General features: G+C 52.1%; 1 long non-coding RNA gene across 1 annotated transcript; it reads right to left on the reverse strand.

The window, feature by feature from the left end:
- Positions 1 to 13267: 13267 nt before the first annotated feature.
- On the reverse strand, positions 13268 to 18153 carry LOC144612280 (uncharacterized). The gene is made up of 3 exons (XR_013549651.1): positions 18056 to 18153; positions 16572 to 16671; positions 13268 to 14670 (listed from the first exon to the last, which is right to left on the reverse strand). It is a non-coding gene; the product is annotated as an uncharacterized LOC144612280 (long non-coding RNA).

The raw sequence follows: 18153 nt of genomic DNA on the forward strand, positions 1-18153 counted from the left end.
CAGGAAGATTGCTCCCGATGTTGGGGAAGTCCAGAACAAGGGGCCACACAGTTTAAGGATAAGGGGGAAGTCTTTTAGGACCGTTTTTCTTCACACAGAGAGTGGTGAATCTGTGGAATTCTCTGCCACAGACGGTAGTTGAGGCCAGTTCGTTGGCTATATTTAAGAGGGAGTTAGATGTGGCCCTTGTGGCTAAAGGGATCAGGGGGTATGGAGAGAAGGCAGGTACGGGATACTGAGCTGGATGATCAGCCATGATCATATCGAATGGCGGTGCGTACAGGCTCGAAGGGCCGAACGGCCTCCTCCTGCACCTATTTTCTATGTTTCTAAGATACACTCTGGCTAAAAAAAATCACTCCTTAAAGGGGGAGGGGCTGCAAAAAAAATGTAACCACCAGTCCTTAAAAGGGAAGGGTTTCTCACACTCTGGATGACAAATAACATCTCTTAAAGGGGAAGGAACACCCTCAGTGACTGGAAACGCCGCTGTTGAAGGTGGGGGTTTTTATCCCTCTGGATAAAAGAAAACAAAAGAGCCCTTAAAAGGGAAAATAATTCCTCCTCTGGCGGCAAAAGAAACAATCAGCTCGTTTCGTAACGAGAGGAGTTGAGTATAGGAGCAAAGAGGTCCTTCTGCAGTTGTCCAGGGCCCTAGTGAGACCGCACCTGGAGTACTGTGTGCAGTTTTGGTCTCCTAATTTGAGGAAGGATATTCTTGCTATTGAGGGCGTGCAGCGTAGGTTAATTCCCGGAATGGCGGGACTGTCGTACGTTGAAAGACTGGAGCGACTAGGCTTGTATACACTGGGATTTAGAAGGATGAGAGGGGATCTTATCGAAACGTATAAGATTATTAAGGGGTTGGACACGTTAGAGGCAGGAAACATGTTCCCGATGTTGGGGGAGTCCAGAACCAGGGGCCACACACAGTTTAAGAATAAGGGGTCGGCCATTTAGAACGGAAACTTTTCCAGTCAGAGAGTTGTGAATCTGTGGAATTAATTCTCTGCCTCAGAAGGCAGTGGAGGCCAATTCTCTGAATGCGTTCAAGAGAGAGCTGGATAGAGCTCTTAAGGATAGCGGAGTCAGGGGGTATGGGGAGAAGGCAGGAACGGGGTACTGATTGAGAATGATCAGCCGTGATCACATTGAATGGCGGTGCGTACAGGCTCGAAGGGCCGAATGGCCTCCTCCTGCACCTGTTGTCTATTGGTGAAATTTTACCGAACAGTGAGCGGCCCGGATAGAGTGGATGTGGAGAGGATGTTTCCACTAGTGGGAGAGTCTGGGACCAGAGGGCACATCCTCAGAATTAGAGCACGTTCCTTTAGGGAGGAGACGAGGAGGGATTTCTTTAGCCAGAGGGCGGTGAATCTGTGGGATTCGTTGCCACAGACGGCCGTGGGGGCCACAAGTCAGTGGGTGTTTTTAAGGCAGAGAGAGACAGATTGTTGATCAGTGCGGGTGTCAGGGGTTATGGGGAGAAGGCAGGAGAATGGGGTTGGGAGGGAGAGATAGAAGCATTTTGTACAAGACGTTGGTGAGGCCACATTTAGAGCATCGTGTTCAGTTCTGGGCACCGCGTTACAGGAAAGATGTCGTCGAGCTGGAAAGGGTTCAGAGGAGATTTACGAGGATGTAGCCAGGACTCGAGGGGCCTGAGCTACAGGGAGAGGTTGGGGCAGGCTGGGACTCTATTCCTTGGAGCGCAGGAGGATGAGGGGCGATCTTTGGCCGGTGGGCAGGTGGGACTAGTGTAGATGGGGCATGTTGGCCGGTGTGGGCAAAGGTGGGACTAGTGTAGATGGGGCATGTTGGCCGGTGTGGGCATGTGGGACTAGTGTAGATGGGGCACGTTGGGCGGTGTGGGCAAAGGTGGGACTAGTGTAGATGGGGCATGTTGGCCGGTGTGGGCAAAGGTGGGACTAGTGTAGATGGGGCATGTTGGCCGGTGTGGGCAAAGGTGGGACTAGTGTAGATGGGGCACGTTGGCCGGTGTGGGCAAAGGTGGGACTAGTGTAGATGGGGCATGTTGGCCGGTGTGGGCAAAGGTGGGACTAGTGTAGATGGGGCACGTTGGCCGGTGTGGGCATGTGGGACTAGTGTAGATGGGGCACGTTGGGCGGTGTGGGCAAAGGTGGGACTAGTGTAGATGGGGCATGTTGGTCGGTGTGGGCAAAGGTGGGACTAGTGTAGATGGGGCATGTTGGCCGGTGTGGGCAAAAGTGGGACTAGTGTAGATGGGGCATGTTGGCCGGTGTGGGCAAAGGTGGGACTAGTGTAGATGGGGCATGTTGGCCGGTGTGGGCAACTGTTGCACTCTATAGGTTCGTGATCAGTGCGGGTGTCAGGGGTTATGGGGAGAAGGCAGGAGAATGGGGTTGGGAGGGAGAGATAGATCAGCCGTGATTGAATGGCGGGGTAGACTGGATGGGCCGAATGGCCTAATTCTGCTCTTAAATGGCCCTTAAAGGGGAGGGATTCTGTGGGGATATAAAATAGCCCTTAAAGGGGAGGGATTTCGTGGGGATATAAAATGGCCCTTAAAGGGGAGGGATTCTGTGCGGATATAAAATAGCCCTTAAAGGGGAGGGATTCTGGAGGGATATAAAATGGACCTTAAAGGGGAGTGATTCACCCTGTGGGGGATATAAAATAGACATTAAAGGGGAGGGAATCTGTGGGGATATAAAATAGCCCTTAAAGGGGAGGGATTCTATGGAGATATAAAATGGACCTTAAAGGGGAGGGATTCTGTGCAGATATAAAATAGCCCTTAAAGGGGAGGGATTCTGGAGGGATATAAAATGGACCTTAAAGGGGAGTGGTTCACCCTGTGGGGATATAAAATGGACCTTAAAGGGGAGGGATTCACCCTGTGGGGGGAAATAAAATAGTTCTTAAAGGGGAGGGATTCACCCTCTGGTGGGGATATAAAATAGTCTTTAAAGGGGAGGGATTCTGTGGGGATATAAAATGGACATTAAAGGGGAGAGATTCACCCTGGGGGGGATATATAATGGGCCTTAAAGGGGAGGGGTTCTGTGGGGATATAAAATGGCCCTTAAAGGGGAGGGATTCTGTGGAGATATAAAATGGACCTTAAAGGGGAGGGATTCACCCTCTGGGGGGTATAAAATGGCCCTTAAAGGGGAGGGATTCTGTGGGGATATAAAATGGCCCTTAAAGGGGAGGGATTCTGTGGGGATATAAAATGGACCTTAAAGGGGAGGGATATAAAATAGCCCTTAAAGGGAGGGATTCACCCTCAGTGGGGGTATAAAATAGCCCTTAAAGGGGAGGGATTCTGTGGGGATATAAAATGGTCCTTAAAGGGGAGGGATTCTTGCTCTGGGGAGATATAAAATGGCCCTTAAAGGGGAAGGAGCACCCTCTGGGTAAATAAAATCCATCTATACACTAAAACCCTCGTTTGTTTGTTTGTTTGTTTGTTTGTTCCGGAACTGCAGCCCAAACGGTACACGATAGCGCGACAATGTTAGGCCCACCTTGCTCACCGTCATCCCTTTGGTGCCAATGGAAGAGGTTTCATTGAAATCGGTGTTATATTTTTAAAGTTATTCACGTTTTAAAGGTTAAATCCATCTCCTTGGGAGGGAGGGTGGGGGAGGGGAGGGAAGGAAGTGTGGGGGAGGGGGGGAAGGAGGGATGGAGGGAAGAGTGGAGGATGGGGGTGGAGGAAGGAGGGAGGAAAGGGGAGGTTGAGGGGAATGGAGTGGGAGGAGGGGAAGAGGGTGGAGGGGAGGGAGGGGGATGGTGGGAGGATAAGGGGGGTTGAGGGGGATGGAGTGGGGGGGATTGGGGAGGAGGGATGGAGGGAGGGGAGGAGAGAGAAGGAGACACCCTCTGGCTAAAAAAAAAATCACTTCTTAAAGGGGAAGGACCACCTTTCCTCCTTAAAGGGGCATGCAAAGTAGGCATGCAGGTGCAGCAGGCAGTGAAGAAAGCCAATGGTATGTTGGCATTCATAGCGAGGGGATTTGAGTATAGGAGCAGGGAGGTTCTGCTGCAGTTGTACAGGGCATTGGTGAGACCACACCTGGAGTATTGCGTACAGTTTTGGTCTCCTAATCTGAGGAAAGACATTCTTGCCATAGAGGGAGTACAGAGAAGGTTCACCAGATTGATCCCTGGGATGGCAGGACTTTCATATGAGGAAAGACTGGATAGACTGGGCTTGTACTCGCTGGGATTTAGAAGATTGAGGGGGGATCTTATAGAAACGTACAAAACCCTTAAGGGGTTGGACAGGCTAGATGCGGGAAGATTGTTCCCGATGTTGGGGAAGTCCAGAACGAGGGGCCACACAGTTTAAGGATAAGGGGGAAGTCTTTTAGGAACGTTTTTCTTCACACAGAGAGTGGTGAGTCTGTGGAATTCTCTGCCACAGAAGGTAGTTGAGGCCAGTTCATTGGCTATATTTAAGAGGGAGTTAGATGTGGCCCTTGTGGCTAAAGGGATCAGGGGGTATGGAGAGAAGGCAGGTACGGGATACTGAGCTGGATGATCAGCCATGATCATATCGAATGGCGGTGCGTACAGGCTCGAAGGGCCGAACGGCCTCCTCCTGCACCTATTTTCTATGTTTCTAAGATACACTCTGGCTAAAAAAAATCACTCCTTAAAGGGGAAGGGGCTGCAAAAAAAATGTAACCACCAGTCCTTAAAAGGGAAGGGTTTCTCACACTCTGGATGACAAATAACATCTCTTAAAGGGGAAGGAACACCCTCAGTGACTGGAAACGCCGCTGTTGAAGGTGGGGGTTTATTATCCCTCTGGATAAAAGAAAACAAAAGAGCCCTTAAAAGGGAAAATAATTCCTCCTCTGGCGGCAAAAGAAACAATCAGCTCGTTTCGTTACGAGAAGAGTTGAGTTTAGGAGTAAAGAGGTCCTTCTGCAGTTGTACAGGGCCCTGGTGAGACCGCACCTGGAGTACTGTGTGCAGTTTTGGTCTCCTAATTTGAGGAAGGATATTCTTGCTATTGAGGGCGTGCAGCGTAGGTTCACCAGGTTAATCCCCGGAATGGCGGGACTGTCGTACGTTGAAAGACTGGAGCGACTAGGCTTGTATACACTGGAATTTAGAAGGATGAGAGGGGATCTTATCGAAACGTATAAGATTATTAAGGGGTTGGACACGTTAGAGGCAGGAAACATGTTCCCGATGTTGGGGGAGTCCAGAACCAGGGGCCACACAGTTTAAGAATAAGGGGTCGGCCATTTAGAACGGAAACTTTTTCAGTCAGAGAGTTGTGAATCTGTGGAATTAATTCTCTGCCTCAGAAGGCAGTGGAGGCCAATTCTCTGAATGCGTTCAAGAGAGCTGGATAGAGCTCTTAAGGATAGCGGAGTCAGGGGGTATGGGGAGAAGGCAGGAACGGGGTACTGATTGAGAATGATCAGCCATGATCACATTGAATGGCGGTGCGTACAGGCTCGAAGGGCCGAATGGCCTCCTCCTGCACCTGTTGTCTATTGGTGAAATTTTACCGAACAGTGAGCGGCCCGGATAGAGTGGATGTGGAGAGGATGTTTCCACTAGTGGGAGAGTCTGGGACCAGAGGGCACGGCCTCAGAATTAAAGGACGTTCCTTTAGGAAGGAGATGAGGGGGGATTTCTTTAGCCAGAGGGCGGTGAATCTGTGGGATTCGTTGCCACAGACGGCCGTGGAGGCCACAAGTCAGTGGGTGTTTTTAAGGCAGAGATAGACAGATTGTTGATCAGTGCGGGTGTCAGGGGTTATGGGGAGAAGGGGGGAGAATGGGGTTGGGAGGGAGAGATAGAAGCATTTTGTACAAGATGTTGGTGAGGCCACATTTAGAGCATCGTGTTCAGTTCTGGGCGCCGTGTTACAGGAAAGATGTCGTCAAGCTGGAAAGGGTTCAGAGGAGATTGACGAGGATGTTGCCAGGACTCGAGGGGCCTGAGCTACAGGGAGAGGTTGGGGCAGGCTGGGACTCTATTCCTTGGAGCGCAGGAGGATGAGGGGCGATCTTTGGCCGGTGTGGGCAAAGGTGGGACTAGTGTAGATGGGGCATGTTGGCCGGTGTGGGCAAAGGTGGGACTAGTGTAGATGGGGCATGTTGGCCGGTGTGGGCAAAGGTGGGACTAGTGTAGATGGGGCACGTTGGGCGGTGTGGGCAAAGGTGGGACTAGTGCAGATGGGGCATGTTGGCCGGTGTGGGCAAAGGTGGGACTAGTGTAGATGGGGCATGTTGGCCGGTGTGGGCAAAGGTGGGACTAGTGTAGATGGGGCATGTTGGCCGGTGTGGGCAAAGGTGGGACTTGTGTAGATGGGGCATGTTGGCCGGTGTGGGCAAAGGTGGGACTAGTGTAGATGGGGCATGTTGGCCGGTGTGGGCAAAGGTGGGACTAGTGTAGATGGGGCATGTTGGCCGGTGTGGGCATGTGGGACTAGTGTAGATGGGGCACGTTGGCCGGTGTGGGCATGTGGGACTAGTGTAGATGGGGCATGTTGGCCGGTGTGGGCAGGTGGGACTAGTGTAGATGGGGCATGTTGGTCGGTGTGGGCAACCGTTGCACTCTATAGGTTCGTGATCAGTGCAGGTGTCAGGGGTTATGGGGAGAAGGCAGGAGAATGGGGTTGGGAGGGAGAGATAGATCAGCCGTGATTGAATGGCGGGGTAGACTGGATGGGCCGAATGGCCTAATTCTGCTCCTATCGCTTACGATCTTCACGTTCTGTGTCTCTCGTTTCCCTCTCCCCCGGACTCTCAGCCCGTAGAAGGGTCTCGACCCGAAACGTCGCCCGTTCCTTCCCTCCAGAGATGCTGCCCGACCCGCTGAGTTCCTCCATCTTTTTTTTGTGTGTCTGTAAAGTATCCCCCTCCCTCTCCCACACAAACCTGAAGGGTCCCGACCCGATAGGTCGCTGCCTCTCCGCTCCCTCCGCGGGCGGTGCCTGACACGCCGACTTCCTCCGGCACTTTTGCGCTTCTCTCCAGATTCCGTCGCTTGCAGTTCCCCTCGCCTTCGATTTCCCGGCCCTTCCCCAAAAACTTTATCCGAACACCGGCCAACATGCCCCATCTACACTAGTCCCACCTTTGCCCACACCGGCCAACATGCCCCATCTACACTAGTCCCACCTTTGCCCACACCGGCCAACATGCCCCATCCACACTAGTCCCACACCGGCCAACATGCCCCATCTACACTAGTCCCACCTTTGCCCACACCGGCCAACATGCCCCATCTACACTAGTCCCACCTTTGCCCACACCGGCCAACATGCCCCATCTACACTAGTCCCACCTTTGCCCACACCGGCCAACATGCCCCATCTACACGAGTCCCACCTTTGCCCACCCCGGCCAACATGCCCCATCTACACTAGTCCCACCTTTGCCCACACCGGCCAACGTGCCCCATCTACACTAGTCCCACCTTTGCCCACTCCGGCCAACATGCCCCATCTACACTAGTCCCACCCGCTCACACCGGCCAACGTGCCCAATCAACACTAGTCCCACCTTTGCCCACACCGGCCAACATGCCCCATCTACACTAGTCCCACCTTTGCCCACACCGGCCAACATGCCCCATCTACACTAGTCCCACCTTTGCCCACACCGACCAACATGCCCCATCTACACTAGTCCCACCTTTGCCCACACCGGCCAACATGCCCCATCTACACTAGTCCCACCTTTGCCCACACCGACCAACATGCCCCATCTACACTAGTCCCACCTTTGCCCACACCGGCCAACATGCCCCATCTACACTAGTCCCACCTTTGCCCACACCGGCCAACATGCCCCATCTACACTAGTCCCACCTTTGCCCACACCGGCCAACATGCCCCACCTACACTCGTCCCACCCACCCACACCGACCAACATGCCCCATCTACACTAGTCCCACTTGCCCGCGTTTGGCCCATATCCCTCCAAACCCGTCCTATCCATGTACCTGTCCAACTGCTTCTTAAACGTTGGGATAGTCCCAGCCTCAACTACCTCCCCCGGCAGCTCGTTCCATCCACCCACCACCCTCTGTGTGGAAAAGTTACCCCTCAGATTCCTATTAAATCTTTCCCCTTTACCTTGAACCTGTGTCCTCTGGTCCTCGATTCCCCTACTCTGGGCAAGAGACTCTGCCCGATCTATTCCTCTCATGATTTTGTACACCTCTGTAAGATCAGCGCTATTAAATCTTTTCCCCTCTCACCTTAAACCCATGTCCTCTGATCCTCAATTCCCCTTTGTCTGTCTCCCCCTCTGCCTCTCTCTCTCCCACTCCCTCCCTCTCTTTCTCTCTCCCTCTCTCGACCCCAAAAGTCACCCATTCCTTCTTTCCAGAGATGCTGCCCGACCCGCTGAGTTACTCCGGCACTTTGTACCTGTCCACGTTCTCCACAGAGATGCTGCCCGACCCGCTGAGTTACTCCAGCACTCTGTGTCTATCTTCGGTTTAAACCAGCATCTGCAGTTCCTTCCTACCAGTTAAACCTGTGTCCCCTGATTATCGATTCCCATACTCTGGGTTGAAGATTCATCCCAACTATTCCCTTGATGATAGACAATAGATGCAGGAGGAGGCCATTCAGCCCTTCGAGCCTGTACGCACCACCATTCAATGCGATCACGGCTGATCATTCTCAATCAGTACCCCGTTCCTGCCTTCTCCCCATACCCCCTGACTCCGCTATCCTTAAGAGCTCTATCCAGCTCTCTCTTGAATGCATTCAGAGAATTGGCCTCCACTGCCTTCTGAGGCAGAGAATTCCACAGATTTACAACTCTCTGACTGAAAAAGTTTTTCCTCATCTCCGTTCTAAATGGCCGACCCCTTATTCTTAAACTGTGTGTGGCCCCTGGTTCTGGACTCCCCCAACATTGGGAACATGTTTCCTGCTCTAACGTGTCCAACCCCTTAATAATCTTATACGTTTCGATATTAGAGTTGCCGCCTCACGGCGCCAGAGACCCGGGTTCGATCCCGACCACGGCGCCGTCTGTACGGAGTTTGTTTGTACGTTCTCCCCGTGACCTGCGTGGGTTTTCTCCGGGCGCTCCGGTTTCCTCCCACACTCCAAAGACGTGCAAATTTGCAGGTTAGAAACATAGAAAAATAGGTGCAGGCCATTCGGCCCTTCGAGCCTGTACGCACCGCCATTCACTGTGATCACGGCTGATCGTCCACAATCAGTTACCCGTGCCTGCCTTCTCCCCATATCCCTTGATTCCACTGGCCCCTAGAGCTCTATCTAACTCTCTCTCCCCCTCCCTCTCGACCCCAAAAGTCACCCATTCCTTCTCTCCAGAGATGCTGCCCGACCCGCTGAGTTACTCCAGCACTTTGTACCTGTCCACGTTCTCCCCTAGAGCTCTATCTAACTCTCTCTTAAACCCATCCAGTGAATCGGCCTCCACTGCCCTCTGTGGCAGAGAATCCCACACATTCACAACTGCAAACGTTCCTCCTCACCTCAGTTTTAAACGGCCTCCCCTTTATTCTTTGACTGTGTTGCCCCTGGTTCTGGACTCCCCCGACATTGGGAACATGTTTCCTGCATCTAGCTTGTCCAGTCCTTTTATAATTTTACACGTCTCTCTATAAGATCCCCCTCTCGTCCTTCTAAACTCCAGCGAATACAAGCCCAGTCTTTCCAATCTTTCCTCGTACAACGGTCCCGCCATCCCGGGGATTAACCTGGTGAACCTACGCTGCACTGCCTCAATAGCAAGGACGTCCTTCCTCAAATTAGGAGACCAAAACTGCACACAGTACTCCAGGTGCGGTCTCACCAGGGCCCTGTACAACTGCGGGTTAATTGGCTTCGGTAAAATTGTAAATTGTCCCTAGTGTGTGTGTGTGTGTGTGTGTGTGTAGGATAATGTTAGTGTGCGGGGATCGCTGGTCGACAGATTCGGTGGGTCTGTCTATGAACTTTATCTCTCAAAGTAAACCAAACCTTTAGCCCAGACCATCGCACGCACAAACAAATGAACCTCCCTTCCATCGACCCCGTCTACACCTCACGCTGCCTCGGCAAGGCCAGCAGCCCAGACCGTCGCACGCACAAACAAACCAACCTCCCCTTCCATCGCCTCCGTCTACACCTCACGCTGCCTCGGCAAGGCCAGCAGCAGAACCAAGGACCAGTCTCACCCCCCGGTCACCTCCTCTCCTCCCCTCTCCCAAGAGGTACAGAAGTGTGGAATGGCGGGACTGTCGTATGTTGAAAGACTGGAGCGGCTAGGCTTGTATACACTGGAATTTAGAAGGATGAGAGGAGATCTTATCGAAACCTATAAGATTATTAAGGGGTTGGACACGTTAGAGGCAGGAAACATGTTCCCAATGTTGGGGGAGTCCAGAACCAGGGGCCACACACAGTTTAAGAATAAGGGGTCGGCCATTTAGAACGGAGATGAGGAAGAACTTTTTCAGTCAGAGGGTTGTGAATCTGTGGAATTCTCTGCCTCAGAAGGCAGTGGAGGCCAATTCTCTGAATGCTTTCAAGAGAGAGCTGGATAGAGCTCTTAAGGATAGCGGAGTCAGGGGGTATGGGGAGAAGGCAGGAACGGGGTACTGATTGAGAATGATCAGCCATGATCACATTGAATGGCGGTGCGTACAGGCTCGAAGGGCCGAATGGCCTCCTCCTGCACCTATTGTCTATTGTCATACCTCCAGATTCAGGGGCAGTTTCTTCCCGGCTGTTATCAGGCAACTGAACCGTCCTCTCCCCAACTAGAGAGCGGTCCCGGCCTCCCGTCTGCCTCATTGGAGACCCTCGGACTGTCTTTGATCGGGCGTTACCTTGTTCCCCTTTACCCTGTGTCTGTCCACTGTGGACGGCTCGATTGTAATCGTGTGCGGTCTCTCCGCTGACTGGATCAGCGCGCAGCGACAAAGCTTTTCACTGTACCGCTCGGTACACGGGACAATAAACTAAATTAATAAGATCACTCCTCATCCTCCTGCGCTCCAAGGAATACCATTCTAGCCTGCTCAACCTCTCCCTGTAGCTCGAGTCAATAGGTGCAGGAGGAGGCCATTCGAGGCAGCACCGCCATTCATTGTGATCATGGCTGATCATCCACAATCAGTATCCCGTTCCTGCCTTCTCCCCATATCTTTAAGAGCTCTATCCAACTCTCTCTTGAAAGCATCCAGAGAATTGGCCTCCACTGCCCTCTGAGGCAGTGAATTCACAACACTCTGCGTGAAAACGTTTCTCCTCATCTCTGTTCTAAATGGCCGACCCCTTATTCTTAGACTGTGTGTGGCCCCTGGTTCTGGACTCCCCCAACATTGGGAACATGTTTCCTGCCTCTAGCGTGTCCAATCTTATAGGTTTCAATAAGATCCCCCTCTCATCCTTCTAAACTCCAGTGAATACAAGCCCAGTCGCTCCAGTCTTTCAACGTACTACAGTCCTGCCATCCCGGAGATTAACCTGGTGAACCTACGCTGCACTGCCTCAATAGCAAGGATGTCCTTCCTCAAATTTGGACTCAATAGCAAGGATGTCCTTCCTCAAATTTGGACTCAATAGCAAGGATGTCCTTCCTCAAATTTGGACTCAATAGCAAGGATGTCCTTCCTCAAATTTGGACTCAATAGCAAGGATGTCCTTCCTCAAATTTGGACTCAATAGCAAGGATGTCCTTCCTCAAATTTGGAGACCAAAACTGCACACAGTACTCCAGGTGCGGTCTCACTAGGGCCCTGTACAACTGCAGAAGGGCCTCTTTGCTCCTATACTCAACTCCTCTTGTTCGGAAGGAGTCCGGGCAACATCCTCGTGAATCTTCCCTGCACCTTTTCCAGCTTGACATCTATCCTAGACGAGAGTGACCAAAACAGAACACGATCTTCCAAGTGCGGCCTCACCAACGTCTTGTGCGGGTTTAATATCGGGTTATGATGGGCGTGTGTACAATAGACAATAGGTGCAGGAGGAGGCCATTCGAGCCTGTACGCACCGCCATTCAATGTGATCATGGCTGATCATTCTCAATCAGTACCCCGTTCCTGCCTTCTCCCCATACCCCCTGACTCCGCTATCCTTAAGAGCTCTATCCAGCTCTCTTGAATGCATCCAGAGAATTGGCCTCCACTGCCTTCTGAGGCAGAGAATTCCACAGATTCACAACTCTCTGACTGAAAAAGTTTTTCCTCATCTCCGTTCTAAATGGCCGACCCCTTATTCTTAAACTGTGTGTGGCCCCTGGTTCTGGACTCCCCCAACATTGGGAACATGTTTCCTGCCTCTAACGTGTCCAACCCCTTAATAATCTTATACGTTTCGATAAGATCTCCTCTCATCCTTCCACATTCCAGTGTATACAAGCCTAGTCGCTCCAGTCTTTCAACAGTAAACCATTGCTTTACAATATTAAAAACAGGGATGCAACACTGAGGCTCGATAAGGTCGGGCCACATTTGGGAGTATCGCAAGCAGTTTTGGGCCCCGTACCCGAGGAAGGATGATGCTGGCTCTGGAGAGAAGATCCAGAGGAGGTTTTTACAAGAACCATCCCAGGAACGAGTGGGTTAACGTTTGTGGGCACTGGGCCTGTACTCGCTGGAGTTTAGAAGAACGAGGGGGGACCTCATTGAAACATTTACAGAACAGTGAGCGGCCTGGATAGAGTGGATGTGGAGAGGATGTTTCCACTAGTGGGAGAGTCTGGGACCAGAGGGCACGGCCTCAGAATTAAAGCACGTTCCTTTAGGAAGGAGATGAGGGGGAATTTCTTTAGCCAGAGGGCGGTGAATCTGTGGGATTCGTTGCCACAGACGGCCGTGGAGGCCACAGGTCAGTGGGGGTTTTTAAGGCAGAGATATACAGATTGTTGATCAGTGCGGGTGTCAGGGGTTATGGGGAGAAGGCAGGAGAATGGGGGGTGGAGGGAGAGATAGACCGGCCGTGATTGAATGGCGGACTGGACTGGATGGGCCGAATGGCCTGATTCTGCTCCGATCTCTTAGGAACAATCCCATCTATCTTCTCGTCGCCGCCGATAATGCAAACGAGGGCCTTTAATCCACCTTTCTTTCTGAAATCACGGACATCATTTGTTGAACGTGGCACCACAGGTAGATAGGTTTGTCCAAAAAAGGCTTTTGGCGGCGATCGCCTCTTCACGCACTAGTTTGGTTTAGTTTAGAGATAGTGCGGAAACAGGCCCTTCGGCCCACCGAGTCCGCGCCGACCAGCGATCGCCCGTTCACACGCTAGTTTAGTTTAGAGACACAGCGCGGAAACAGGAGGCAAAAGTCGGCCATCTTGAAACAGGCCCCAAACTCTCGCCCTCTCTCTGTTTTTTTTACTATAGAGCTTTTATTTAGTTTAGTTTAGAAATACAACACAAACACAATCCCTTCCCCACCGTGTCTGCGCCGACCAGCAACCAGAGTCCGCGCCGCCCGTTCACACGCTAGTTTAGTTTTTGAGATACAGCGCGGAAACAGGAGGCAAAAGTCGGCCATCTTGGAACAGGCCCCAAACTCTCTCCCTCTGTTCTTTTTACTATAGAGCTTTTATTTAGTTTAGTTTAGTTTAGAAATACAACACAAACACAATCCCTTCCCCACCGAGTCCGGGCCGACCAGCGATCGCCTGTTCACACACTGTTTTCCGCGCTGTATCTCCGAACTAAACGTGCCCGCTACGCACAAGGCCCGATGAGACAACACAGCGATTGTCTGAACTCCATTTTATTTCATACAGCCAGAGACGAAGTGCATTCTCAAAATCTGCGCGTGAATGTGTTTCGGGCGACTGAAAGGCCTTCTCTTGACTTGGCTGGTCTGCTTACACTAGGTTCACCCCTCCCCAACGCCCTTCAATCCCACAGTGTCGGACCACATACACGAGGAGGGGATTGCAAGCTGGGAGCCAAGAGACTTCTCTCTCTCTCTCACACACGCGCAAAGGAGACACTAACTACGCACGCCACGACGTGATCTTTTCTAGTCTCTGCTCTCTCCCTCCCCTCCCTGTCTCTCTCCGCCACCTCTTCCCTCTCTCTCGCACACGGGCACGCACAAACAAACACACGGAAGGCAAAGAAAAAAACCCACCACGGCTAAATCACTAAAGCACATCGCTAACGCTGGGACGGACGGAAAGGGAGGGGGAAGGCGATGGAGAGAACGAGAGAGAGGGGGAGAGATTGAAACCGCAGCGATTTTCGAGAGAGGGCGTGAGGGAGGGAGGGAAGATCGATACCTCCCCCCCCACCTCTCTCGTCCTCCCCTCCCCAGCGCCCATAAAGGGGGGTCAGGGGTGGAGTACGTGTAGTCTGTAACAGTTAAATTAATGGAAGGAAATTCAGAGGGGGGGGGATATCAGCTTGGCTACTGTGAAGAGCATGCTCACAGCTACTGAGAGGGGAAGGGGGAGGAGGGGAAGGTTTTATTGGGGGGTGGAGACCGTGGGACGTGTTTGTGAGAAGCGAGGGAGGGGTGACGGATGGAGGCCACTCTCCCTCCCCTCCCCTCCCTCCCCCCTCCCGCAGGGCCACTCAACGCATGGTGTATCGTACGTAAGGGACCTCCACATCCTCGTCGGTCTCGTCGTTGCAGCACAGCTCGAACACAAGCGCCTTCACGTGCTTACCGATCTTCTTCTTGGAGACCTTGGTGACGATCTCCGTCATCCTGGAGACCGGGGAGGGAGGGAGAGAGAGAGAGAGAGAGAGAGAGAGTCATTGCCGGCAAAGAGCGGGGAGGCTGGGAGCCGAACAGACGGAGAGAGGGAGGGAGGGAGAGGGAGAGAGAAATCGAGAGGGAAAGAGAGTAACTTATTAACTTTATTTATATGCTGTAACTGTAATTCTTTTTGTGCACAAACCCGCAGGCATTGCCACTTTCATTTCACTGCACATCGAGTATGTGTATGTGACAAATAAATTTGACTTGACTTGACTTGACTTGAGAAAGAGAGAAAAAGAGAGAAAGAGAGAAAAAGAGAACGAGAGAGAAAGAGAAAGGGAGAAAGAAAGAGAGGGAAAAGAGAGAACAAGAGAGAGAAAGAGAGAGAGAAAAAGAGAGAATGAGTAAGAGAAAGAGAGCGAGAAAAATAGAGACAGAGAGAGAAAAAGAAAAAGAGAGGGAGAGAGGGCAAGAGACATGGAGAGAGAGACAGACAGAGAGAGAAAGAGAGAGAGAGAGAAAGAGAGAAAAAGAGAAAGAGAGAGAGAAAAATATAGACAGAGATAGAAAGAGAGAGAGAAAGAGAGAGAGAGAGAGAGAGAGAGAAACAGAGAGACAGAGAGAAAGAGAGAGACAAAGAAAGAGAGAAAAAGAGAAAGAGAGAGAAAGAGGGAGAGAGAACGAGAGACAGAGAGACAGGGAAAGAGAGAAAAAATAGAGAGACAGAGAGAAAAAGAAAAAGATAGGGAGAGAGAGAGGGCAAGAGACACAGAGAGAGAGAGACAGAGAGCGGGGGGGGGGGGAAAGGAGAGAGGGCGTGTTGTGATCTTTGGGACTAGGCATCAGAAAATTGGGTTAGAGATGGGGAGAGGGGGCGGTGGGGAGTGGATGGGGTTACAGAGACGGGGAGAGAGGGGTGTAGGGGCCGAGTAGAGGGAAGCCGATAAGATTCCTGGCTCAAACAGGGAGGACGAAAGGAAATGTGTAGGGAAGGAACTGCAGACGCTGGTTTACACCGAAGAGAGACACAAAGTGCTGGAGTAACTCAGCGGGTCGGGCAGCATCTCTGTAGGGAACGTGAACAGGTACAAAGTGCTGGAGTAACTCAGCGGATTGGGCAGCATCTCTGTAGAGAACGTGGACAGGTACAAAGTGCTGGAGTAACTCAGCGGGTCGGGCAGCATCTCTGTCGCCCATTCCTTCTCTCCAGAGATGCTGCCTGTCCCGCTGAGTTACTCCAGCACTTTTTGTCTCTCTCTCTCTCAGGTCACCTAATCTGACGAAAGACATTCTTGCCATAGAGGGAGTACAGAGAAGGTTCACCAGATTGATCCCTGGGATGGCGGGACTTTCATATGAAGAAAGACTGGATAGACTCGGCTTGTACTCGCTGGAATTTAGAAGATTGAGGGGGATCTTATAGAAACGTACAAAATCCTTAAGGGGTTGGACAGGCTAGATGCAGGAAGATTGTTCCCGATGTTGGGGGAGTCCGGAACCAGGGGTCACAGCTTAAGGATAAGGGGGAAGTCTTTTAGGACCGAGATAAGAAAGTTTTTCTTCACACAGAGTGGTGAATCTGTGGAATTCTCTGCCACAGAAGGTAGTTGAGGCCAGTTCGTTGGCTATATTTAAGAGGGAGTTAGATGTGGCCCTTGTGGCTAAAGGGATCAGGGGGTATGGAGAGAAGGCAGGTACGGGATACTGAGCTGGATGATCAGCCGTGGTCATATTGAATGGCGGTGCGTACAGGCTCGAAGGGCCAAATGGCCTCCTCCTGCACCTATTTTCTATGTTTCTTTGGACGAAAGGAAAAGGGGCGAATCCTTCCTTCCACTACGGGAAGGATGGAGAGGGAGAGAGGACGGACGCAGGGAGGGGGGTGGCTGAGAAAGACGGCTACGTACGGCTGCTCGATCCTCTCTTTCAGCTTGGCAGCCGCATGAAGAACGAGTAGAGCATGGAGACTCCTTGAGACAACATCGTGATCTCCAGCTTGTGCTCGTTCTGTCGGCAGGGAGAGAGGGGGAAGGTTTATTAAGGGCCGGTCCCAGTGCGCGACTTTTACGGCGACTGTCAAAGTCGTAGCAGATGGCCGAAATCTTCTGTTACCCACGTCAGAGATGTCCTTGTTCTTCAGGAAACGGGGCTTCCCCTCTCCCGTTATAGATGAGGCTAGGGTCTCTTCTACATCCGCAGCTCCGCTCTTGCTCCCCCTCCCCCCACTCGTAACAAGGACAGAATCCCCCTCCTTCTCACCTTCCACCCCCCCCACCCCCCCAACAAATCATCCGCCAACATTTCCGTCACCCACAACGGGACCCCACCACTGGCCACATCTTCCCATCCCCCTCCCCTCTCCGCGTTCCGCAGAGACCGTTCCCTCCGTAACTCCCTGGTCCACTCGTCCCTTCCCACCCAAACCACCCCCATCCCCGGGTACTTTCCCCTGCAACCGCACGAGATGCAACACCTGTCCCTTTACCTCCCCCCCCATCCGAGGACCCAAACTCCATCCGAGGACCCAAACAGTCTTTCCAGGTGAGACAAAGGTTCACCTGCACCCCTCCAAACCCGTCCTATCCATGTACCTGTCCAACTGTTGGATAGTCCCAGCCTCAACTACCTCCTCCGGCAGCTCGTTCCATACACCCACCACCCTCTGTGTGGAAAAGTTGCCCCTCAGATTCCTATTAAATCTTTCCCCCTTCACCTTGAACCTGTGTCCCCTAGTCCTCGATTCCCCTACTCTGGGCAAGAGACTCTGCCCGATCTATTCCCCTCGTGATTTTGTACACCTCTATAAGATCGCCCCTCATCCTCCTGTGCTCCAAGGAATAGAGTCCCAGCCTGCCCCAACCTCTCCCTGTAGCTCAGGCCCCTCGAATCCTGGCAACATCCTCGTAAATCTTTTCTGAACCTTTTCAAGCTTGAAAGACTTCTATACTTCCATACCTCGGTGGCTCGACTGCACTCACAGAAGCAGAATTAGGCCATTCGGCCCATCGAGTCTACACCGCCATTCAATCGTGGCCGATCTATCTTTCCCTCTCAACCCCATTCTCCTGCCTTCTCCCCTGACCACCGCACTAATCCAGGAATCTTTCGACTTTCAGACCTAGAGATACAGCGTGGAAACAGGCCCTTCGGCCCACCGAGTCCGCGCCGACCAGCGATCGCCCGTTCACACACTAGTTTGGTTTAGAGACACAGCGCGGAAACAGGAGGCAAAAGGCGCCATCTTGGAACAGGCCCCAAACTCTCTCCCTCTCTCTGGTTTTTTACTATAGAGCTTATATTTAGTTTAGTTTCGAGATACAGCGCGAAACAGGCCCTTCGCCTTTGTCCCCCTCCGCCCTCCCTCCCTGTAACGCCCGAGGCCAAAACTCACCTTGAAATAATCCAGGAATTGTTTTAAAGTCATTTCTTCCCCACTGGGCTTGACGCCAGTAACTTCAAAGCGATCCCACAGAGTCCACTCTTTGTCAT

Source organism: Rhinoraja longicauda, chromosome 44, assembly GCF_053455715.1.
Source record: "Rhinoraja longicauda isolate Sanriku21f chromosome 44, sRhiLon1.1, whole genome shotgun sequence".
Classification (NCBI taxonomy): domain Eukaryota; kingdom Metazoa; phylum Chordata; class Chondrichthyes; order Rajiformes; family Arhynchobatidae; genus Rhinoraja; species Rhinoraja longicauda.